At 47.8% G+C, this 26,258-nt stretch overlaps 1 protein-coding gene across 4 annotated transcripts in view; it reads right to left on the bottom strand.

Moving 5' to 3' along the window:
* The window catches only part of rab9a (RAB9A, member RAS oncogene family), a 113,737-nt gene that overhangs the window by 9,992 nt on the left and 77,487 nt on the right, over positions 1 to 26,258 (bottom strand). Inside the window, exons 1-2 of one of the 4 annotated variants that reach the window (XM_038802464.1) lie at positions 6,226 to 6,244; positions 1,496 to 1,554 (exon numbers count right to left, since the gene is read on the bottom strand). The exons of 1 other annotated variant lie outside the window; for it this stretch is intronic. The gene's annotated coding sequence lies outside the window, so the exon portion shown is untranslated. Of the gene's footprint in view, positions 1 to 1,495; positions 1,594 to 6,225; positions 6,301 to 26,258 lie in introns of those variants that run through there. 2 more of the 4 variants (XM_038802462.1, XM_038802466.1) reach the window with 2 other exon arrangements.

The following is a 26,258-nucleotide window of genomic DNA, read 5'->3' as shown; positions in this document are numbered from 1 at the left end:
AACCACCATTGGAAAGGGGAAATGCATACTACAATAATCACCCATCTTTCGGAGAAGCTTTCTTGGAGGTCAGCGGTGAAACTTTGTCATATTGACCCACCTGTGGAATCTGGGTTATTGAAAATTGACTTTCCTTTTAGGTAAGTACATTTAATTTATTAAAAAGTATTTTATATCAAAATGTTTCTTTCAATAAATTATAGGATGCTAGTTTCCACATAATTCAATATAAGGAAGCATGCACTGGAGATGAGAGAATTTAAGCATTTAACAATAATAAATACAGACAACAGTCTACATGCATCTTGCAACGTTTGATGTTGTCGAGGACATTCCCCATAAGACAATTATGGATGAGGAAAATTTTTTGACCACCTTAACGTACCCATCTAGAAGCTCCCTAAAGTCCCCAAAAACATCTAATTATTACAGGGCTCCCCCTTCTGTCAGGGAAGGCGAAAGAGGAGATTTGATAGAGATGTTCAAATTCATAAGGAGGTTGGACAGAGTAGATAGGGAGTAACTGTTCCCACTCGTAAAGGGATCAAGAACAAGAGGGCACAGATTTAAAGTGATTTGCAAAGAAACAAATGTGATGTGAGAAAAAAAACTTTTTCACGAGTGGTTCAGGTCTAGAATGCACTGCCTGGAGGTGTTGTGGAAACATACAAGGGAGCATTAGATGATTATTTGAATAGAACAAAGTGCAAGGGCACGGGGAAAAGGCAGGGGAATTACACAAAGTCATGATGCTTATTTGAAACCCTGATGCAGACACAATGGGTCAAAAGGCCTCCTTCTGCTCTGTAACAATTTGTGATTCAGTCTCCATCATAATGTGCCTCAGTTCCTCACAGATCTCTTCTCCCCCCCCCCCCACCACCCCCCCCCCCCCCCCCCCCCCCCCCCACCCCCATTCTCTTCAGCATCCTTGGATAAATACTTTCTATCCCTGATTTATTTTGAGCTCTTATCTTTTGAACTACATATTGCGATATTGAAATTATTAATTTTACTTTGGTTACTTCGGGGGGACAGCCTATTTATTTATTTCCTCAACAATACTTCAAGGAATCATCCAGATTATTATATGTTTATCCTCTATTTCAATTATATTTTCACCTTGTGGTTTTTGCTACTTCTCACTGGCCTCTTCCTGCTTTAGAATAATACCTTTACTGCAAAGTTTAGCCTCCAATATGCTTTTTTCTGCTTTCTTTACACCTCCGGCCATTCCTTAACTTGTTCCTGCATTCCATTATATCCCTTGCAGTGAATTATTTTCCCTTAGCTAGATCTTTGGTTATTTTTTCCTCCTTATATTGCTTTTCATTTGTTGATCCATTTTTGGGTCACATTTGTTTCATCAAAGCTTGTTAATTTGATATTCATCAGTCTGAGCATTATACCTTGAAAACATTTCCCACTCGTCTTTCACTGAAGTGAACCTCAGCAAAACTAATGTATATTTTTTAAATGTCAGAAACCAACTTAACTTGCATACTCCTCGTGTTGCCTCAGCATCTTTCTCAGCCAGCCAAACTGGGAGCTTTCCTTATTCAGGAAGGAATAGCAAGGAGGAAAATAATCCATCTGACAACACGTATACAGTATATTACATAAAATCATATGCAACACATTTTTGAACAGCAATACGGAATATAATGAGGGGACACAGATTTCTAATCTCAGATATTCCTCAATAGAAGGGACAAATGAGGAAAATCACAAACTGTTTCAGAACAATATTGGCAGATACATTGGGCCAATAACCTGCATGCACATCCATCTTGCTGCCAGTATTACTTTGCACAATACAAGCACCCATACAAAATAACTGCACTTTACAAATGTTATGACTGCATACACCTTATGTCTCCAAAATTTTCTATCCCTTTGTCAAGTTTGTCAACTTTTTCATTCAAAATTCCTATCTCCACATTTGTAACAACAACTACTCTTAAATGTGCTATGCTGAAGTCAGTATAAACTCTGATGAGTCCTATTCCAGGATTTCCCTTCTCACCATCTATGCTCCTATCCTAACCTGTTGCCATAGCAGAGTTCCGCTTAAATTACTATGAAAAAGGGGGTGATTATAATTTTGAGTCGGATTAGACGAGATTTAGGTTTGTCTAATCTTGGTCTCCAGTGGAACTAATAGACCACATATATTAGTTCACAATCCAACTCATCTCTCTGGAGTTAATTTTTTTAAAATCTTGCATGTGATGTGGGCGTTGTTGGCGAAGGCATATTTATTGCCCATCCCTAATTGCCCCTGAACTGAGTGGCTTGCTAGGGCATTTAAGAGTCAACTATATTGCTGTGGATCTGGAGTTACATGTGGGCCAGACCAGGTAAGGATGGCCTTCCCTAAAAGGACATTAGTGAACCAGATGGGCTTTTACAATGGTTTCATAGTCATCATTCGAATTTTAATTCATATTTTTATTCAAATTTCACCATCTGGCATGGTGGGATTTGAACACAGGTCCCCAGGATGCTGGTCTTTAGATTGCTAGTCCAGTGCCAATACCACCGCGCCACAACTTCCACCCTCTATTTCAAAACTTGCATTTTTTGCACTTTTAATAGCACTTTTAATAGACAGAATGTCCCATGGCAATTTACCAAACCACAAAAAAGTTTTGGTGGAAAGAGAAAGTTTTTAAGGTTTCCAAAGAAAGAGAGAAGACAGCCAGAGGCAGAGAGGAAATTGTAGAGAGCACAGCCAAAGAGTAGAGTCACAAACTGTTGGGTGAAGGAAGTGTTCACAGGCTGTAAGAATTGAAAGACAGAAGGGCTCAAAAGAAGAGTATATTTCAACAGTTTGCAAAGTTACAGTCATGGAGGCATTTAAGGATGAGACAAGAGTTTTTAAATTAATGTGTGACAAGGGACAGAAAGCCAGGAAAGCTTGAGAATGAGAGTGAACATGGAGATTGAGGAGACGCGGTTTGAAACTCGGAGTCAAATGGTCTTCAGAGTGTAAGAGGTCAGGGAGGAAAATGGAATCAGAAACAGAGTTCCCTTAAGCATGAGAATATTGGCTGTGGTCTTCTCCATGTCTGGCTGAAGGAAATGGAAAAGTAGAGCTGAATATCAGTGTACAGAAGGTAGTTGATCCCAGACCTGTGAATATTGCTGCCTGGCAGTATGTAAATAAGGAGGAGTTGGCAGGGCCGTTGACCCAATACGCATTAAGGCAATCAAGTTTGACTTTAACTCTGCGGGCTGCTGCCCTGACTCTGCTAAGTTCTTAGCAATTGCTTCATTTCTGGACTATGTCAGAAGCTGCCAAGAGATTCACCTACGAAACCTGAATGCACAATCAACCATTAATGGTACAGTTGTACTTCTCACCATCTTATCAAAGATAATTTTAACAATAAGATTTAGTGAAGCCCAAATTTTGTAACCACACATGTTTGCGCTATTTCAGGGATTAGGGTAGAATGATGGGGTGTAGATTAATTTGTTCTTAATCGAGGACAAAGGTTCGGCACAACATCATGGGCCCAAGGGCCTGTTCTGTGCTGTATTTTCTATGTTCTATGAAGGGCCCATCAAGCCATATACATTACCCACGTTTCTCTCTAGCTAGAATTTCTGCCCAGTACGGCTGCAAAAACAAAAACCTCACCACCTTCACCCCAACCACCAATGCTGCCTCAGATCTCCCAGTGGACCTATCACCACCCACTCTCTATTTCCCACAAGAATATTTATTCATTTCTGATGAAGGACCTTAATAACCTTATTGAGAGTTATTTTATAAATTCTGACTAACTGAGACTTGGCTCAAGACACACCTAACTTGCTAATTTTGGGGGTGGGTGGGTTAGGAATAGTCCTAGTCACAATTCCTCTGGTGCCTTCTCCTTTTAGGGTATTTCACCCCTTCAAAATACTTGTTTGTATGTTTCTGCCCTCCTGCCCCCACACCACACTCCCTTACACACCTCATCCCAACCCCACCAATCCCTTTCCCCCACCCCAAACCAAGCCTCATCCCGAAACATGCAACTTTGGACTGCATGGCATAGTGATTTCAATATTCATTTTGACTGCCTTGCTCTCTCGTCTGATTCCATTGCTCTCCATTCCCTTCTGTGCTAAACTTGTGGTAATAATATTTTCTTCTCCTCAATCACTCATAATTGGACTTTCTAAGTCACATCTGCCGAGCCTTTGGCCTTCCATTCACCAAAGTTCTGCAGCCATTGATTTGCATAACCATGACCTCATGCAGAGATTTGGTACCTGTGTGTAAAAACATTTACTCTGTTGCATTTCTGTTAAACCTCTGACAAAGTATCCATTTCACTCACAACAAAGCAACACAAACTTTTATCATATTTGGCTTCCACATTTCCACGATGGATATTCCGCTCTGCCACCCCAACATTTCTCAATCACAACTCATTTTGACAAGACTGCTTGTTTGACTTCCAATTGTGAGTGACCCACAATTTATTCCAGTTAAACATTGAGAAAACAGTCATCATAGATCCCTACTACAAACTCTGCCTTCACCCAATTCCACCCTCCTCCTGACCATAACCACTGCTTTAGACTAACTCAGCTCAATGCACTTGCATCTTATTTGGCTGAGCAGAGCCCCTAGCCCCATAACCTCCCCAGGCCTAAATCTCTGTCAAATCCTTCAATTTTGTGAAAATTTCGGCTATATAGGCTCACATTCGACAATCCCCCCCTCCCCCCCCCCCCCCCCCCCCCCCGATCCTTCCATTTCCCCATAAAACCGACCATCACAATCAATTTTTGCTGACAGTTATCACTTTTGGCTCACCATCCATTTTGCCCAGTAACACCTGTCAAGTGCTGAGGCACATTTTTCTATGGTAAGGCCATCTTGTAAAAGGCAAGCTGCTATTACCTTTCTTGTCTACCCAGTGGCCAAAGCTATTTGAACGTACAACTGCTTCACCACCATGTGGCACTCTACAACATTCTAATCTGTTAAAGCTGAGCATTCTGAACACCAAACAACATGTTAGAGGTAACATGTTGCTCAAAACCTAACATAATTTACCTTTCACACAAAGTCAAATGAGGCACTTGATAGTTGGAAAAAGCCTAACCAAAATTCTTGAATGCAGCCTTTGGCAGCCAGATGTGGCACTGCTTCGTACACTGCTTTCAGTGCTCAGTTGGCTGAACGGCTGGTTTGTGGTACAGAGCAACACCAACAGCACAGGTTCAATTCCCATGAAGACTATCCATGAAGCCCCCACCTTCACGACCTTGCCCCTCGCCCGAGGCACAGTGACCATCAGGTTAAATCACCAGAAAAGTCTTAAGTAAATCAAGATGTGGCGTTGCCAGCACAGCACAGTAAGAAGTCTTACAACACCAGGTGAAAATCCAACATGTTTGCTTCAAACACTAGCTTTAGGAGCACTGATCCTTCAGGACCAGTGCTCCGAAAGCTAGTGTTTGAAGCAAACATGTTGGATTTTCACCTGGTGTTGTAAGACTTCTTACTAAGTAAATCAAGACTAACTTCCCCATTATATCCTTTTACTTTTTAGTATTTCAGTTTGAAGAATTTAAAAGTTTGGCAAGTCAGGTTCTGAAGCATCAACATTCCCTCCCCCCCCCCCCCCCCCGCCGCCAAAATTCTTCACAGGCGTTGCCCAATCAGCCAATGTTTCCAGCCTGTGTCTTATCTGTCTTTTGGCAGAATTTAAGCTGGCTTGGTCGCCCACATCAATGATATGTGTCTCAGGTAGGGGGGGGGGGGGGGGGGGGGGGAGGGATGTTAAATCACAAGCAGACACCAAGTGACACCCCGCCCGGATTGCGTTTTAAGGGCACTGGCAACAGTAACACCAGCTGGCAGGTGCTTTAACTGGGGGGTTGAATGCTTTGCTTCCCATCGAGGTGGTGCTGCAGAACACACCAGGTGGATCAGTCACCTCAGCGCCATGATAACCAGCACTGTGTGTGTGTTGTATGACTGACTCTAACCGGCTGCAGGGCCCCCGGTTCCCTGGACTTTGTTGCGCTGCCTGCCGGCCGGCCGGCCGGCCGGCCGGCCGGCAGACATCAAACAGTAAACCGCGTGCGTTCACGTTACACGCGCCGAGAGGGAGACAGTCGCCCCAAGGGGGGGGGGGGGGGGGTTGCCCGAGGATCCGCTCTCCCTTCCCGGGCTAGTGCGCTCCGGTCTCTCCTCCCTCTGACCCGGTCACTTACCGCTCTCCCACCCGCCCGCGCGCACACACACACACATCCGGACCTCTACACACCGGAAATTACGTCACCGAGCCGGCTGACCATCTGCCCCTCCCTGTCAGCTGACACTCACATCCAGAGAGTCACGTGAGGGGCGCTCAGCTGCCCGCCTCCGACACGTAGACTGCTCGCCAGCCGGTAACAGTTGCTGCAAAAGTGTCTAAAAAGACGGGCAGAAATAAATCAATGGGCTGACGGGATTACAAAAAGCAAGGAAGTTAACTTTCTAAAAACACTGGTTTATTAAAACTCCCACAACTGCAGTATTTTGCTTTTATTAAAAAATACAGGTTCGGTCTCAACTGGAGTAATAATGAAATTAAAATAGAAAATGTTGGATAAATTCAACAGGTCTGGCAGCATCTGTGGAGAGAAAAGCACAGTTAACGTTTCAAGCCCACATCAACCTTCTACAGGTCTACGGGCAGCACTGTAGCACAGTTGATTCACAGCTCCAGGGTCCCAGGTTCGATTCCAAGCTTGGGTCACTGTCTGTGTGGAGTCTGCATGTTCTACCGTGTGTGCGTGGGCTTCCTCCGGGTGCTCCGGTTTCCTCCCACAGTCCAAAGATGTGCAGGTTAGATGGATTGGCCATTCTAAATTGCCCTTGGTGTCCAAAAAGGTTAGGTGGAGTTACTGGGTTACGGGGATAGGGTGCAGGCGTGAGGTTTATGTAGAGTGCTCTTTCCAAGGGTCAGTGCAGATACGATGGGCTGAATGGCTTCCTTCTGCACTGTAAATTCTACGATTCTATAATATGGGCTCAAAACATTGACTATTTATCTCTCCACAGATGCTGAGTTTATCCAGAATTTTCTGTTTTTATTTCAGATTTCCAGCATCTGCAGTATTTTGCTTTTATTGAAGTCCTCTTCTGGACACCATTTTCAAGACATGGGGAGAAGGTGCAGAAAAGGTTTACAAGAGTGCAACCTCCAGAGTTTAACGTTCAAATTCGGCGGCCCTATGCCCCCCTTACTGTCTGCAACCTCGCGTCCCTCAAGGTCGATCCCCCATCCTTGTTTGCAAACCTCACCCCGGATTGCAAACCCGTCGCCACCAGGAGCAGACGGTACAGTGCCCAGGACCGGACCTTCATCAGGTCCGAAGTCCAAAGGCTTCTGAAGGAGGGGGTTATCGAGGCTAGCAATAGCCCCTGGCGAGCACAAGTGCTGGTGGTCAAGACCGGGGAGAAAAATAGGATGGTCATAGACTACAGTCAGACCATCAACAGGTTTACGCAGCTGGACGCGTATCCTCTCCCACGTATCTCCAACCTGGTCAACAGGATCGCGCAGTACAAGGTCTTTACCACGGTGGACCTCAAGTCCGCCTACCATCAGCTCCCCATCCGCGCGAGTGAGCGAAAGTACACTGCGTTCAAAGCGGATGGGCGACTCTACCACTTTTTAAGGGTTCCTTTCGGTGTCACAAACGGGGTCTCGGTCTTCCAAAAGGAGATGGACCGAATGGTCGACCAATACGGTTTACGGGCACTTACCCGTATCTCGATAATGTCATCACCTGCGGCCACGACCAGCAGGACCACGACACCAACCTCTGAAAATTCCTCTGTACCGCAAAACTTCTTAATCTGACCGACAACAAGGATAAATGCATGTTTAGCACCGACCGTCTAGCCATCCTCGGCTACGTAGTGCGTAACGGAGTGATAGGCACCGACCCCGAACGCATGCGCCCCCTGATGGAGCTTCCACTCCCCCAAAGCCCTCAAGCGCTGTTTGGGCTTCTTTTCATATTACGCCCAGTGGGTCCCCAATTACGTCGACAAAGCCCGCCCACTCATCCAGTCCACCATGTTTCCCCTGTCGATGGAGGCCCGCCAGGCCTTCAGCCGCATCAAAGCAGACATTGCAAAGGCCACGATGCACGCTATCGACAAGTCCCTCCCCTTCCAAGCCGAGAGCGACGCGTCCGATGTAGCTCTGGCGGCCACCCTGAATCAAGCGGGCAGACTCGTGGCTTTCTTCTCCCGTACCCTCCACGCTTCCGAAATCCGCCATTCCTCGGTCGAGAAGGAAGCACAGGCCATAGTCGAAGCTGCGCGACATTGGAGGCACTATCTGGCCGGCAGGAGGTTTACCCTCCTCACAGACCAACGGTCGGTGGCTTTCATGTTCGATAACGCACAGTGGGGCAAGATAAAGAACGATAAGATCTTGCGGTGGAGGATCGAGTTGTCTACGTACAACTACAACATCTTGTATCGTCCAGGGAAGCTAAACGAGCCTCCCAATGCCCTGTCCCACGGCACCTGTGCTAACGCACAAGTAGACCGCCTCCGAACCCTCCACGCGGACCTCTGCCACCTGGGGGTCACCCGCTTTTTCCACTTCATAAAGACCCGCAACCTGCCCTACTCCATCAAGGAGGTCAGGACAGTGACCAGGTGATGGAACCATCAATTCACGAGACGCGTGCTTTAGATACGAACAGTGGTTTTAATCTACTTACTACAGAGCCAGCCTGTTACCCATTGAACTCTTGATGAACTGCAGGATGGCTCTGGACACGGTTATTTATACAGCAGTCAAGGGGGAGGAGTCGTGGCCGGAGCCAAGGGTGGAGCCCTGTACAAACTCCTGAGCATTCCCAGAGCTACCACCCCCCTTAGTGGTCAGATAACGCTACTGCGCTTACAATGGTATTGGTAAATACAGTGTTAATTATTACGTTACATTCACCACATTCACCCCCTGCAAAAAAATCAAGTCCGGCGGGGGTGGTGGTCTACAAAGTAAGTCTGTCCAGTGGTCGAACTGTCCGCTGTGATCTGCGGAGCACCGGGGTTGGAGCCTCTTGCGGTGGCTGGATGGGTGTTGTGTGCTGGGGTACAATGGCGGACTCCAGGGAGGGTTGTGTCCGAGCTTCATACTCTTCTTGTTCGACCGGGGACTGGGGGCGGTGGGGGCTGGCCGGCGCGGGTGCACGGAACTGGTGGAACGAGCTTGTGGGCTCGGGAGCGGCAGCATGGGGTGTAGGGTGAGGGGTCCTTCTGTGGGGGTAGAGGGGGCGCTGGATCCGGCGGGTGCCAGATCCCGGAGGGATACTGTGTCCTGGCGGCCGTCAGGGAACTCGACGAAGGCGTACCGGGGGTTGGAGTGGAGCAGGCGCACCTTCTCAACAAGGGTATTAGTTTTGTGTGCCCTGACATATTTACTCAGGAGTACCGGGCCCGGTGTCCTCAGCCATGCCGGAAGTGAGACCCCCGTGGTAGTGCCCCTGGAAAAAATGAAGAGCCTCTCGTGAGGGGTCTGATTGGTCGCTGTGTATAAGAGGGACCTAATAGCGTGGAGCGCGTCTGGAAGGACATCCTGCCACTGGGAGACTTGGAGCTTTCTAGACCGGAGGGTCTCCAAGACCGTCGCGTTCTCCCTCTCCACCTGCCCGTTCCCCCTGGGGTTGTAGCTGGTAGTCCTGCTCGAGGCAATGCCCTTGTCGAGCAGGTACTGACGCAGCTCGTCGCTCATGAAGGACGAACCCCGGTTGCTGTGCACGTAGCTGGGGAAACCAAACAGGGTGAAGATGCTATGCAGGGCCCTAATGACTGTGTGGGAGGTCATGTCGGGGCACGGGATAGCAAATGGGAAACGGGGGAACTCATCTACGACGTTTAGAAAGTAAACGTTCTTGTTAGTTGATGGGAGCGGCCCTTTGAAATCAATAGCGAGGCGTTCAAAGGGCCTAGAAGCCTTGACCAGGTGGGCCCTGTCTGGTCTATAGAAGTGCGGTTTGCACTCCGCACAGATCGGGCAGTCCCTGGTGATGTGAATTGCGCTTTCACGTATCTAATCGTCAGTCCAGAAGTAAAACACTCGAACACGTCAGTAACGAATATTCGTTTATTTACGGCCAGGACAAATCTCTAAGCAGTCGGGTAACCACCTTCGAGAAGTGCCAAAGTCCAAAATATGGACGGTATCTTTATACATCTTACAGTTTAGGGGTGGTCCCTTTAAATTCCTAGATACACCTATGATTCGGCAAGGATCCAGAACATGTACATATATGGAATTATTCTTCGAGGTCGGGAGGTTATTTTTGACATAATCATTAGCACAAGTCACTATTAATATTAATACAAAGGTTTTTGTATCCCATGGCCATCTGGCTTATCTCATTCCAAGGCCCTTCCAATAAACATTTCAATGTTTATTTGTTCCAACTGGTCAAACAAGCTCAATTATGTTATCTCTGCAATAAAGTAACGGTTACCATTCATTCCATTCTTTGCCTTTTTGACCTCTCTGCTTTTACAGATACGGTCAGAACATTAATTAGTACCAATGCCACACTCCCTATATTCCATCCCATAACCTTCTGACATCTTTGCTTTTACAGATACGGTCAGAACACACTCCCTTTATTTCATCCCTTGACCTGTTGACATCTCTTTCACAGAGCTTTTCAGAACTGTTATATTAACCCTATCAGCGAAGTTCCAAATGAAATCCACTTCTACATTCCCCCCTTTGATCATTCCTTGATCACATAACACTCAGGATACTTTAGATGGAAATGAGAGCGAGGCGGAGGTACTCCTCCTCTACTAGGCTCCGGCAGGATGCCACTTCCTCATATAGGTCAGGGGTAGGTGGAACCAGTTTTTCTCTTTCGTCTAGGGCGGATCTCTGAAGCATCTGTGGTAATGCAGTGGCACCCAAACGGTTGCATAGGCATTTCACACCAGTAGCTATGATACAGAGCAACAAACAGATGGTAACGAAGATAATGAGCCCATGGAATAGGTAAGTGGCCCAAGAATTGGACCACTTCCAGCTCCACCAGTCAGCCTGACCGGCGAGTCGCAAGCGCTGTACTCCATCTCTGATATGGGTTACCAGACGCGTGATATTCTCTGAACTGTCTGGAATATAACCCATGCAGCCGTCTGTTCGATCGAGAAAGGAACAGATATCAAGGGAACGCCTCCACGGGCGTGGGTCGGGACCTGTGTACATACCCAGCAAGAGGAGACACCCACTTCCTTAGCATAGACATAGGACATAAACAGAAAAGAATTTGCCGTTACATGGTGCGTTGCCCGCTTCCTTCTGGAAGGCGAGTAGGGGTGAGTAGTCCTTGATGGTAAAATTTGTACCCTGTCCTTATCAATGCACCGGTGGTTCCACCGGCATGTGCGGCGATCGTAGATCAGAACCATGTACGTAGTCCGGAATCGGGGCTTCTGGTCGTCGGGATGAACGGTGGTTGGGCAGGTTTTGATAGCCGTGGTGATCCATCGGAGATCTGTCGTTGTTCCACATCGTGGGGTCCCTTCTCGGCACAGGGGTGGACGTCGGCTTCCATACGGGCATCTCCTTCTTCCGGATGCAGCGAGAGAGAGCAGGGTGGCGAGTATTGTGACGGTGAAGAGGGACTTCATCCTGGTACTCGTGTTCCTAGGACTTAAAGGAAAAGTTTAGAACATCATGGATACTTAATTAACTTACAATGGTGCATATGTACCCATGCGTTCCGGCCCTCCACTTTTACTGCAGTGGGGGTAGTGAGTAGAACCTGTAGGGGACCCTCCCATCGAGGTTCCAAACCTTTACGTGTCCAATTTCGAATTAGGACATAATCCCCAGGGTTGATGGAGACGTCATGAGTAATGGATGGGACTTCTTCCTGGGTGGCACGAACTCGGGAGTGTAATCCTTTCAAAATTCTAGTTAGTGTAAATATATAATTAGCCATCTCGGTAGTCATGTAATGGAATTGAACATTCCGTGGAACACTGCTGTCCCAAGGCGTTCGAAAGGGTCTGCCATATAGTATTTCCGCTGGGCTTAGGCGAGTTTTTCCTGCGGGGGTGGCACGTAGCTGGAAGAGTGCTAAAGGCAGGAGTTTGAGCCAAGTGGCCCCAGTGTCTGCTTGTAGTTTAGCGAGTTTAGTCTTTAGAGTCTGATTAGCCCTTTCCACCACTCCAGCGGCTTGTGGTCTGTAGGCACAATGAAACTGTTGCTTTATTCCTAGCAGAGCACAGAATTCCTTATTGATTTGACCTATGAAGTGGGGACCATTGTCAGAGCTCAGCCGGGCTGGAATTCCAAATCGCGGAACAATTTCTCGCATTAACACCTTAACTACTGTCGAGGCCTTGTTATCCGTAGTCGGGTAGGCCTCGATCCATTTGCTAAAAGTGTCCACAATGACTAACACATATTTATAGCATTGACATCTTTCCAACTCAATGTAATCCATTTGCAGGGTCTCAAATGGACCCTCAGGTAAGGGGGTTGTGCCAGGATCACAGGGGACGGCCTTACCGGGGTTGTGCTGTTGACAGATTAGGCACCGACTGCTAATTTGTTGGGCCATTTCTTGCAGTCGTGGGTGCCACCAGCTTTTTAACAATATGTCCCCTGTGGCACGAGCTCCACAGTGAGTTGCAAAGTGTACACATTCGGTCACCCAGGCTGCTAATGCATCGGTCATACATGTTTGTCCTACCGGGGTGACCCACAGCTTATTTTCGATATCATATATACATCCTAAGTTTTTCCACATATTTACAGCAGTTGCAGGAGCGTCCTCCTGCATTTGGATTATGTCAGCAATGGTTGGCATAGGTTTTTCAGAGGGGGACTTTCCCGAGGGGGTTTTAGTCTGCCTCATCATTCTAGGCACCATTAGTTTGCCAGATTTAGAAATTTCTTTTGCCTTCTCGTCCGCTCTCCTGTTGCCCGTTTCCACCAGTCCTGTGCCTTTTGTATGCGCTGCGCATTTTATCACCGCTATCTTGTCTGGGAGCATAAGGGCCTGCAATAACTGGGTTACTAACTGCTGGTGTGAGATGGGTGTACCAGCGGAGGTTAGAAATCCTCTGTTTTTCCATAATTGTCCGAAATCATGTACTACCCCGAAGGCGTATCGGGAATCTGTATAAATATTAACCTTCCTCCCCTGTGCCAACATGCATGCTCGTATTAACGCAAACAATTCTGCCTGTTGGGCAGAAAAGGGAACTTCAAATGCTGCTGCTTCTACTACGTCACCGTCTTGATCGATGATTGCATAGCCAGATTGTCTATCCCCCCTTTCGCCGACGGAAGAACTTCCATCGGTGAAAAAGGAACAATCTGCACTCGGGATGGGTATATCGGAGAGGTCGTCTCGAACCGAGGAGACTTCCTGCAACAGTTGCAGACAGTCATGAGTTGGGTCGAGCATGTCTGTGGGAGGATGCGTCAAAAAGTCAGCAGGGTTGATAGTGGTGCAGTGGGCAAACTGGACTTTCGGGTTATTAAGGAGAGCAATCTCATATTTGTTCTGACGAGCCATCGTGAGATGCTGAGTCTGTAGCTGTCCCAAAAGGGCCGTAACAGAATGGGAACTATAGACAGTGATATCTTGTTGGAGGGTAATATTAGCAGCCGATTGCAGGCTGTGTGGTTCTGCTAGTGACTGTTTGTGATCAGCGGGCACTAGGACCCTGCGGAGCCATGCAGTGTCAATTTCAACGCAGCAGTTTCGAAACTGCCCAGCACAAATCCTTTATCTGTTTATTCTGAGACCAATGTAGTTCTGAACATACTGAGTTACTCATAATACTGATCACATTCCAGGGGCGGTGGCGGAGGTGGCTGTGGGGGCTGTGGAGGCTGTGGGGGCTGTGGGGGCTTTTGACGTCCCCCGCAATTGAACAGATGTTCCTCATCCCCATCGTCCCCCTCCCCCCAACCTTGCTTCGCATTGCTGACCGGCGCCGGGGGGAGGAGTAGCATTCTTACGTTTCTTATATTCTTTACATTCCCTTTTTAAGACCTCTACTGTTGTAACAATTCCCCCTTCAGTGAGGCCAATACCCAATTTTGAGGCATTTTCCTGCCAGCTAGCCAGTATAGATGCATCTTTCATTAACTGACAGTATTCCCTCCACAAGGCAATTAATTTCTTTGCGGTGGGTTCTTGATAATACAGAAAAATGTGTCATTTGAAACATGAAAGTCTGGCAATATCTGGTTTAAGAGCCCACAAAAGGTTAATAGCAGCTGCAAAGAGCAGGGTTATAAAATGCAGATTCCTGCTCACAAGCAGGCTTCAGCAGAAACAATGGCTCACACCTTCATGGAATGTAACTATCTCAGAAAGCATCTGAAAAGCATGGATGAGAGTTTCAATTGCATTACGTGAGGAATGTTTAAAACAGGCAAGTCTTTCAAGTCACAACCAAGTTAAATTTTAGCATACAGCTAAGAGCAAAGTTTCACACCTTAACTGAAATAAACTCTCTTAGTAAACAGCTGGAAAGAATGGAAGATGCTCAGTCGAATTTAGTGTCAATTTAAGGGGTAAAATTCTACAAACATCAAGTTAATTAAAAGAAAATTGGAGATGACCTGGCTACGAGAAACATCATTTAAGTCAAAATCAAAGGCAAAGTTATGAACTGGGGACAATTGGAAAATTAAACGATTTGAAATCACAGAAATAAAAGTTAACTATTGAAACAAAAGCATTTTTTAAATCAAATCTGTGAGGAGACGATATGCCCGAAATGAATAATTAGTTGTAGTAAGATGTTTACATCAAAGATACTTTTAAACTATAAAAGTGAAACAAGCCCATATACAATACAGTCGTTAAAACTTAATAACTCTTCGAAAGAGAATATAAACCCAGGGAGCAGAAGCACCAGCACTCTGCAACAGCAACAGGAGAGAGAGAGAGAGAGAGAGAGAGAGAGAGAGAGAGACGCAGCCTGCTGGAGAAAGACAAGGAAAGCAGCCGAGTTTAAACAGCTAATACAACTCAAGAAGACCAGATTTTAAGTGGTTATTAGCTTACTTCACTTCCTTAATAACACAGGACCCAGGACACCAATGCTATTAAGGGGTAAGTAGGTAAAATTCTTCAGTGAAGGTATGGGTTACACCGGGGGATAGGCTCCGAGAACCCCGCCCGTAACTTCCAGAGAACGCTGCCTGGAATCACGGCGGCAGTCCCGTCCGGAGCCCACAGCCCGCCAACCGTTCCCTAGCAGTCCTGAGAACCCCGCCCGTAACTCCAGCGAACGCTGCCTGGAATCACGGCGGCTCCTCAGGCTGCCTCTAGCAGTCCTGGCAACCCCGCCCGTAACTCCAGCGAACGCTGCCTGGAATCACGGCGGCAGTCCCAGGCTGCCCACAGCCCGTTAACCGTCCCCTAGCAATCCTGAGAACCCCGCCCGTAACTCCAGCGAACGCTGCCTGGAATCACGGCGGCTCCTCAGGCTGCCCCCAGCAGTCCTGGCAACCCCGCCCGTAACTCCAGCGAACGCTGCCTGGAATCACGGCGGCAGTCCCAGGCTGCCCCTAGAGACGATAACCACAGGGTTCACTCACTTACCCTCTTTAAAACGGGTTCGCTGGACTGACCTGGATCTCGCAGAGGCTTCTCGACAAACCAACGGCAAGGCTGAGCAACGATCAAACTGGTAGTAGGCGAATACCAAGGTGGAAAACAAATTTTTACTCACGTTGGGGGCCAAATTCGTCCTCTACTTTGAACGAGCTCAGTCAATTACGCCGGTTAGTTGCGCAGACCCCTCTGGAGAACCCCGTCCGTGCCTCCAAATGTGAATTGCGCTTTCACGTATCTAATCGTCAGTCCAGAAGTAAAACACTCGAACACGTCAGTAACAAATATTCGTTTATTTACGGCCAGGACAAATCTCTAAGCAGTCGGGTAACCACCTTCGAGAAGTGCCAAAGTCCAAAATATGGACGGTATCTTTATACATCTTACAGTTTAGGGGTGGTCCCTTTAAATTCCTAGATACACCTATGATTCGGCAAGGATCCAGAACATGTACATATATGGAATTATTCTTCGAGGTCGGGAGGTTATTTTTGACATAATCATTAGCACAAGTCACTATTAATATTAATACAAAGGTTTTTGTATCCCATGGCCATCTGGCTTATCTCATTCCAAGGCCCTTCCAATAAACATTTCAATGTTTATTTGTTCCAACTGGTCAAACAAGCTCAATTATGTTATCTCTGCAATAAAGTAACGGTTACCATTCATTCCATTCTTTGCCTTTTTGACCTCTCTGCTTTTACAGATACGGTCAGAACATTAATTAGTACCAATGCCACACTCCCTATATTCCATCCCATAACCTTCTGACATCTTTGCTTTTACAGATACGGTCAGAACACACTCCCTTTATTTCATCCCTTGACCTGTTGACATCTCTTTCACAGAGCTTTTCAGAACTGTTATATTAACCCTATCAGCGAAGTTCCAAATGAAATCCACTTCTACAGTGACCGCTTTTACCTCCTCATTGGAGAAAGGCAGGTTTCGGGCTCTGATGTAGTGGGCGAGCTGGGTGACCCCCGGGTGGCAGAGGTCGTTGTGGATGACTTTCAGTCTGTCAATCTGGCACATGTCCCGCGGGATAGGGCATCCGGAGGTCCGTTGAGCTTCCCGGGTCGATACTTAATATCATAGCTGTAGGTGGAGAGTTCGATCCTCCACCGAAGAATTTTATCATTTTTTATTTTGCCCCTTTGCGAGTTATCAAACATAAAGGCGACCGATCTTTGATCGGTGATGAGGGTCAACCTCCTACCTGCGAGGTAGTGCCTCCAGTAACGAATAGCCTCCACAATGGCTTGTGCTTCTTTCTCGACTGAGGAGTGTCGGAGTTCTGAAGCGGAGAGGGTACGGGAGAAAAATGCGACTGGTCTCCCTGCCTGATTTAGTGTGGCTGTTAGAGCTACCTCTGAGGCGTCGCTCTCAACCTGGAATGGAGTGAATGAAATGAAATGAAATGAAATGAAAATCGTTTATTGTCACGAGTGGCTTCAATGAAGTTACTGTGAAAAGCCCCTAGTCGCCACATTCAGGCACCTGTTCGGGAGGCCTGTTACGAGAATCGAACCGCGCTGCTGGCCTGCCTTGGTCTGCTTCCAAAGCCAGCGTTTTAGCCCAGTGTGCTAAACAACCCCAGAGTGGATTCATCCACCGCCCGCATGGCCGCTTTGGCGATGTCCTCCTTGATGCAGCTGAAGGCCTGGCATGCCTCAGCTGACAGGAGAAATTGTGTGGCCTTAAAGAGTGGGCGGGCTTTGTCCACGTATTGAGGGACCCACTGGGCGTAGTAGGAGAAGAAGCCCAAGCACTGTTTGAGGGCCTTGGGGAAATGGGGGAGGGGGAGTTCTAAGAGAGGGCGCATACGGTCCGGGTCTGTGCCCAGGACTCCGTTTTCCACGAGGTAGCCGAGGATGGCCAGTCTGTTTGTGCGGAAAACGCATTTCTCTTTGTTGTAGGTCTGGAAAAATCAGTGGAGGTTGGCGTCGTGGTCCTGCTGGTCATAGCCGCAGATGGTGACATTGTCCAAGTACGGAAACGTGGCCCGCAGCCCGTACTGGTCCACCATTCGGTCCATTGCTCGTTGGAACACTGAGACCCCATTAGTGACGCCGAAGGGGACCCGGAAGAAATGGAAGAGGCGGCCATCCGCCTCGAATGCCGTGTAGTGGCGGTCCTCCGGGCGGATTGGGAGCTGGTGGTATGCAGACTTCAGATCCACCGTGGAAAAGAGCCAATACTGGGCGATCCGATTTACCATGTCTGCAATCCTGGGGAGGGGATACGCGTCGAGGAGCATAAATCTATTTATGGTCTGACTATAGTCGACAACCATGCAGAATATTTCCCCGATCTTAAAGACCACCACCTGAGCTCTCCAGGGACTATTGCTGGCCTCTATAATTTCCTCACTGAGAAGCCTTCGGACCTCTGATCTGATAAATACCCTATCCTGCAGGCTGTATCGCCTGCTACGAGTGGCTACGGGTTTACAGTCCTTTGTGAGATTGGCGAAGAGAGGAGGGGGGGAGATTTGCAGTGTAGCAAGGCTGCAGACAGTGAATGGGGGCAGGGGCCCGCCGAAGCTGAGGGTGAGGCTCTTAAGGTTACACTGAAAATCTAGGCCTAATAAGAGTGGCGCGCAGAGGTCGGGCAAAACGTAGAGTTGAAATTTTGAGCAGCCAGCGCCTCGGATTGTGAGTGTCACAGCGGTGCGCCCCTGGATCTGTACAGAATGGGAGCCTGAAGCGAGTGAGATAGTTTGCCGCACGGGGAAAACGGGGAGTGAACAGCGTCTTACCAGGTCAGGGTGTATGAAGCTCTCAGTGCTCCTGGAGTCAAAAAGGCATGGCGTGTTGTACCCGTTGATTTGGACCTCTGCCATCGAATTTCGCAGATGCTTCGGGCGTGATTGATCCAGGGTGACTGCGCCGAGTTGCGGTCCGCGTGACGAGCGATGGGGAAGGTCGTACTCTTCTGATGAGTTGTCCGAGCGTGGAGATGCAGGTTGGGCCCGTGGATTGCACGTGGCGGGCGGCGAGGAAGATGGCGTCCAAGACGGCGGCCCCCATGAGTCGCACGTGGCCGGCCGCGTGGTGGAGGTTTGCCAAGATGGCGGCCCCCATGGATCGCACTAGGCGGGAGGGGGTGGGGTCGGGGCATAGGCCGCAGCGTTTCGAGCTCCGCGGGCCTGCGGGTGTGGGGAACGATTACTTTGTGCCGCTGGGGAGTTGGAAGCTGGGGCCCTTTTTGCGAGGCACACTCTCGCGTAGTGGCATTTCCGCCTGCAGCTGCTGCAGGTCGCATTGCGGGCTGGGCAGTGCTGCCGCGGGTGCTGATTCTGGCCGCAGAAATGGCAGGCTGGAGCAGCCTGGTGGCTGGGCGGCCGCGTGGCACAGGCCTGGGGGAGTCGCTGGTCGAGGGCCCATGATTGGGTCGCGGGGTCCGCGGGGAACGAGGTGAGGCTGCGAAAGGAGACCTCCATCGTGGTAGCAATTTCCGCAGTTGTTTCTAAGTCTTGGGCCCACTTTTCCAGCAGTCGTTGGCGCACATAATTAGACCTGAGCCCCGCTACAAAAACATCGCGTACAGCAAGTTCTCTATGTTCAGCCGCAGTAACCGCTTGATAGTTACAGTCATTAGATAGATTATTGAGCTCTCTTAAAAATTCGGCGAGTGATTCTGTAGGCCGCTGGCAACGAGTCGTGAACACATGGCGTGCCTAAACTTCGTTAATGGGCCTTACATACATCTTATCGAGTATCGCTAGCCCTGCAGTATATGAACCGACCGAGTTTAGTTGCGTAGAGATTCTGTGGCTCACCCTCGCGTGCAGTAGGCTTAACTTCTGTTCCTCTGTTGTTTCGGCTGTGCTCGTTTCTGCCAGGTAGGCCTTAAAGCACCGCAGCCAGTGGGAGAAGATTTATTTTGCCTCTGCATCCTGTGGGTCGAATTCCAGGCGTCCAGGCTTGAGGGCTGATTCCATGATCGATCCTGACTGTTCTTAAGTAGATTAAATTGATGGAACCATCAATTCACGAGACACGTGCTTTAGATATGAACAGTGGTTTTAATCTACTTACTACAGAGCCAGCCTGTTACCCATTGAACTCTCGATGAACTGCAGGCTGGCTCTGGACACAGTTATTTATACAGCAGTCAAGGGGGAGGAGTCGTGAGCGGAGCCAAGGGTGGAGCCCTGTACAAACTCCTGAGCATTCCCAGAGCTACTCCCCCTAGTGGTCGGATAACGCTACTGCGCTTACAATGGTATTGGTAAATACAGTGTGAATTACTACGTTACATTCACCACACCAGGGAATGCCACATCTGCGCGGAGTGCAAGCCGCATTTCTACCGCCCTGAACAAGCGCATCTGATAAAGGCTTCCCGCCCCTTTGGACGTCTCAGCATGGACTTCAAAAGTCCCCTCCCCTCCAACAACCGCAACACGTACTTCCTCAACGTGATTGACGAGTACTCCAGCTTCCCTTTCGCCATCCCCTGCCACGACATGACAATGACCACCATTATTAAAGCCCTACACACCATCTTCTCCATGTTCGGTTACCCCGCTTACATCCATAGCGATCAGGGGTCCTCCTTTATGAGTGACAAGTTGCGTCAATTCTTGCTCAGCAGGGGCATCGCCTCCAGCAGGACGACCAGTTACAACCCCCAGGGTAACGGACAGGTCGAGAGGGAGAACGGTACGGTCTGGAAGACCGTCCTACTGGCCCTACGGTCCAGAAATCTCACAGTCTCCCACTGGCAAGAGGTCCTCCCAGACGCCCTCCATTCTATCCGGTCACTTCTCTGTACCTCCACTAACCAAACGCCTCACGAACGCCTTCTTGTTTTTCCCAGGAAGCCTTCCTCAGGGACACCGCTCCCGACCTGGCTGGCTACGCCCGGGCCCATCCTGCTCCGGAAGCACATCCGGGTGCACAAGTCGGACCTGTTGGTTGAAAGAGTCCAGCTACTCCACGCAAATCCGCAACACGTGTATGTGGAGTATCCCGACGGCCAACAGGACATGGTCTCCCTTCAGGACCTGGCACCCGCCGGATCTCGACCACACCCCCCAGAACCAGCACCCCCTCCCCCCAACCCCAACTGCCCCCAGCAACCCACCCCCCCCCCCCCCCCCCGGCTCCACCGACACCCCCACGGCCCAGCGGACAGGACGCCCTTCCCCCGGCCTGGCCCCCGCTAGCTCTGACCAGGGGTATGGACACAGGACCAGGATCACCGCTCCCGGAGTCACGGACGACCACCGCTCCAACTACGGGCACAGCTACGCAGGTCAAGCAGGACATCAAAGGCGCCCGATCAACTGATTGAATCGATGTGACCTACTGGTGGACTCTTGCCTGCGGATGGACTCTTGTTTTCCTTGTCTGTTCTCCATTTTATTTTTGGTTCCCCCCCCCCCCCAATTTTATACACTGTACATCGTTGTATTTTGCACGTAATTGCGGGCGAGTGGGCAGCCACCAATGCAATGGTACGACCTAAACATCTCTAGTCATACTACCCGTCTCTCACGTACTCACGGGACAGCCCCCCCCCCCCATGTCCGCGTTTCCCGTACCATCCCCACCCCCCGGTTCTTTTTCAACAAGGGGTGAATGTGGTAATATGACTAGGGGTATTACGGTACCTGGAAGTGAGCTGCTATTGGTGCAGAGGACTCGCTGCCCATTGGCCCGGGTAAGTCATGTGCCTCTCAGCCGATTGGCTGAGTGGTAGGTAGCTCCGTTTACGAGGCGGGATATAGGAACCCGTGCTTCCCGGCAGTCGGCCTTTCTTCTGTACGTCTGCTGCTGGGCAACTTCTTGTGCATTTAAGCCTATCGTTCGGACTTCATCTACGTTTCGTGTCCATTGATTGTGCATCAATGCCCCTGCCTACATCAATGGGAACGAAGTAGAAAGGGTCGAGGACTTCAAGTTTTTAGGTGTACAGATCACCAACAGCCTGTCCTGGTCCCTCCATGCCGACACTATAGTTAAGAAAGCCCACCAACGACTCTACTTTCTCAGAAGACTAAGGAAATTTGGGATGTCAGGTACGACCCTCACCAACTTCTACAGATGCACCATAGAAAGCATTCTTTCTGGTTGTATCACAGCTTGGTACGGAGCCTGCTCTGCCCCAGACCACAGGAAATTACAAAAGGTTGTGAATGTAGCCCAGTCCATCACGCAAACCAGTCTCCCATCCATTGACTCTATCTATAATTCCCACTACCTCAGAAAGGAAGCCAACATAAGTAAGGACCCCATGCACCCCGGACATACTCTCTTCCACCTTCTTTCGTCAGGAAAAAGATACCAAAGTTTGAAGTCACGTACCAACCAACCCAAGAACAGCTTCTTCTCTACTGCCATCAGACTTTTCAATGGACCTACCTCATATTAAGTTGATCTTTTCTCTACACCTTGCTATAACTGTAACTTATATCTTGCAGTCTCTCCTTCCTTCCCTATGTACGGTATGCATTGTTTGTACAGCATGCAAGAAACAATACTTTCCACTGTGTAGTAATACATGTGACAATAATAAATCAAATCAAATCAATCATATTCATAAAAGAAAACAACTTCCCTAGGCAGGCCCAGGTTCCTATTAAATCAAACTTAACGTGGGTCATGAAGTGACTGGGATAACATGCCTCAGTTTACAATCTACCCTGGTACCACTGAGATATTCACTGAAAATTCTATGGGTTGTCCATCATAAAACCTTGCATATAGGTGTGAAATTCAATTCTTATTATAAGACTTCAGTATACATGGAAACAAAATAAATCAACAGCTTTAAATACTTGGCTTTCATTTGTATTTAAACCATTTTCAGAAAGTGTTGTGATGCCTGCATGACATTGTAATGTAAAGGTGCTTGATGGAGCATGGGTTAACATGGGACTGGCGAATAGCAACGCCCACGGTATAAGAACACAAGAACTAGGAGGAGGAGTAGGCCACCTGGCCCTTCGAGTCTGCTCCGCCATTCAATGAGATCATGGCTGATCTTTTGTGGACTCAGCTCCACTTACCCGCCCGAACACCGTAACCGTTTATCCTTTTATTCTTCAAAAAACTAGCTATCTTTATCTTAAAAACATTTAATGAAGGAGCCTCAACTACTTCACTGGGCAAGGAATTCCATAGATTCATAACCCTTTGGGTGAAGAAGTTCCTCCTCAACTCAGTCCAAAATCTACCCCTTATTTTGAGGCTATGTCCCCTAGTTCTGCTTTCACCCACCAGTGGAAACAACCTGCCCGCATCTATCCTATCTATTCCCTTCATAATTTTATGTGTTTCTATAAGACCCCCCCCCCCCCCCCCCCCCCCACCCACCCCGCATCCTTCTAAATTCCAACAAATACAGTCCCAGCCTACTCAACCTCTCGTCATAATCCAACCCCCTCAACTCAGGGATTAACCTAGTGAATCTTCACTGCACACCCTCCAGTGCCAGTACGTCCTTTCTCGGGTAAGGAGATCAAAACTGAACACAATAGTCCAGGTGCGGCCTCACTAACACCTTATACAGTTGCAGCATAACCTCCCTAGTCTTAAACTCCATCCCTCTAGCAATGAAGGACAAAACTCCATTCACCTTCTTAATCACCTGTTGCACCTGGAAACAACTTTTTGCGATCATGCACTAGGACACCCAGGTCCCTCTGCACAGCAGCATGTTTTAATATTTTATCATTTAAATAATAATCCCCTTTTGCTGTTATGATATACGGAGTCACATGTTTGGAGAGCACTTTGGAACCAGCCTTCAACGAGGTAACCGTATCCACCATACAAGACATAAGTAACTAGGATCTATATATCATAGAATCATAGAATTTACAGTACGTAAGGAGGCCATTCGGCCCATCGAGTCTGCACTAGCCCTTACAAAGAGCACCCCACTGAAGCCTACGTACCTACCCTTTCACTGTAACCCAATAACCCCCACTTTTAAAAAATGTTTGGACACTAATGGCAATTTAGCATGTCCAATCCACCTAACCCGCACATCTTTGGACTGTGGGAGAAAACCGGATCACCTGGAGGAAACCCACACAGACACGGGGAGAACGTGCAGATTCCGCATAGACAGTGACCCAGCCAGGAATCGAACCTGGGGCCCTGGAGCTGTGAAGCAACTGTGCTAACCACTATGCTATTGTGCTGCCCAGACTATAATATAATATGCTGGGATAAAAGGTGTCAATTTAAATGATGAACCCAGAACAGCAGCTCAAGGTATGAAAAAGCAAAAAGCAGCTGAAGCCAAAACCAAAGAGATGTGCATCTAAGAAGAAAAACAATAAAGAAACAACCTCAGCCTTGCAGCAGTGGTGATCATGTTGCACTGAAGTAAATAAAAAGTTCAATAAAGATCTGCTGACAATGTTAAAGAGAGAAACCTGCAGATCACAGTAAAAGCAAATGGGTAAAACCTGTAAAGTTTAAGTGAAATGGAACCCTTTCCAGTTAGGTCCTTGACCTCTTGTACAGAGCAGAAAAGTACTGCAGAGTAAACAGCTCATAAGTTATTTTAAAAATGCATACGCTTACCAAAAGTCTCAAAGTGTGGGACATTCAAAAAAGAAAAGAGGTAAAATAGAAAAGTTCAGAAAAGAGGTGCTGCTATTTTAAATATTTTAAAAATGGCTAACAATCATGAGGAAAAAGGGAAAATCACAGTGAGAGAAGCGACAAGCTGCAGTCGGACTGAGTGAAAAAAATGGACAAATAGTCTTACTTTTTCCAATTATGGGACCATTTAGTGTGGCCAATCCATCTACCCTGCACATCTTTGGGTTGTGGGGGTGAGACCCACTCAAATACGGGGAGAATGTGCAAACTCCGCAAAACAGTGGCCCGGGGTCGTAATCAAACCCAGGTCCTCAGCGCTGTGAGGCAGCAGTACTAACCACTGTGCTACCATGCCAGCCCTGGACAGATAGGCTTAAAATGGTAATGACATTTAAAGCTGTAAATACAAGAAGGAAAAAACAGCCATGAACAGAAAATTAGAAAAGCCATAAGACATAGGAGCAGAATTATGCCATTTGTCCCCTCGAGTCTGCTCCGCCATTCAATCATGGCTGTTCATACTTTGGCTAAGGAATGGACAACAAAAGACTCCAAAAAAAGTGTAATGAAATACTCCAGCAAGAGAACAATAAAACATCTCACAGAGTTGGCAACAAATTAGTCCAGAGCAAGGACAAAGAAAGACCCTGTGGTGAACCACTGTTATTGTAGTTCCACCGTTACTTACAGCGCTGTATATATTTTCTGTTACTCTTTGTTCCATTGCTACTCACTGGGTATTGTACATAGTTGACTGATCTGTAGCCTGTCTCCAGTCTGGGTTCAGCAGCAGACAGGCTACATTTTAGAGTATTAAAACCATTACTTCATTTTCTACAACTTGCTTCGTGTGTAATTGATAGTGCATCAGACCCCAAAGAGAGGGACACAAAAGATCCCAGAGGGGGGAGATAATATTCAAGTAAAAGATAATTACCAAAGAGTTTAATGCAGAAGATAGAAGTAGCTGAGAAGCAGTTGAAAGGCTTAAAACTTAAGCTTTTTGAAAATGAAGCTGCTCCACAGGAAAATATTTGCATCGGGGCTAAACCTGAATATTTGATGTGCAAGATTCAAACTGTGTTACATACTATTGAAAATGCACGATAAACTGAAGTCTTCAATGAATCAAGCTGTTCCAGATCTGAACAAACAAATTTCAGAGACTACACAAAGGAGGAAATAACCACATTTCAAAATTCCTTTGAGCTCCAATGACCATAACCTGGATATGGTCACCGTGGGCGACATGGTAGCATAATGGTTAGCTGCCTCACAGCTCCAGGGACCCGGGTTTGATTTTGGCCTTGGGTGACTTGTCATAATATACACCAGTATATCATGGTGCAGACACACACTGATGGACATACACTAGGACCAATCAACATGCACAAACACTGCAGCCAATCACCAGTTAGAACACACGTCCTATAAAGACAGAGGGCATCACTTTTCCTGGTCATTCTGGATGCTGCCTCTCAGAAGCACAAGAGCTCATCAAGTACAGTACAAACTCACACCACGTGCTGAGAGATTCAACTGGTTCGGACAGGCACAGGTCTCTAGTTAAACTAGCATCGTGTAAACCCACAGTTGTAGTATGTCTAGTATTTTATAAGAGTTAATAAAATAGTGTTGAACCTTCTTCAGTGTTGGTGGCATATGTCTGCTTCCAAGTCCACAGTGCCCAACACTTCATGACTGTGTGGAATTTGTATTTTCTCCCTGTGTCAGCGTAGGTTTCTTCCGGGTGCTCCCGTTTCCTCCCACAGTCCAAAGATGTGCAAGTTAGGTGGATTGGCCATGGTAAATTGCCCCTTTTTGTCCAAAGATGTGCAGGTTAGGTAGGGTTACGGAAATCGGGCGGGGGTATGGGTCTAAGTAGGGTGATCTTTCAGAGGGTCAGTTCAGACTTGAAGGGCTAAATGGCTTCCTTCTGCACTGTAGAGATTCTATGGATGGATTGCATTTAGCTCAAATGGAGTTCCACCTCACTGCTGCAAAATGGAGCTGAGCACGTGGGCGATCAAATTAAATGACCATAACGACTTTATT

This window comes from Scyliorhinus canicula, chromosome 7 (genome assembly GCF_902713615.1).
Source record: "Scyliorhinus canicula chromosome 7, sScyCan1.1, whole genome shotgun sequence".
NCBI classification, from domain to species: domain Eukaryota; kingdom Metazoa; phylum Chordata; class Chondrichthyes; order Carcharhiniformes; family Scyliorhinidae; genus Scyliorhinus; species Scyliorhinus canicula.
This window is presented reverse-complemented; position numbering and strand designations above follow the sequence as displayed.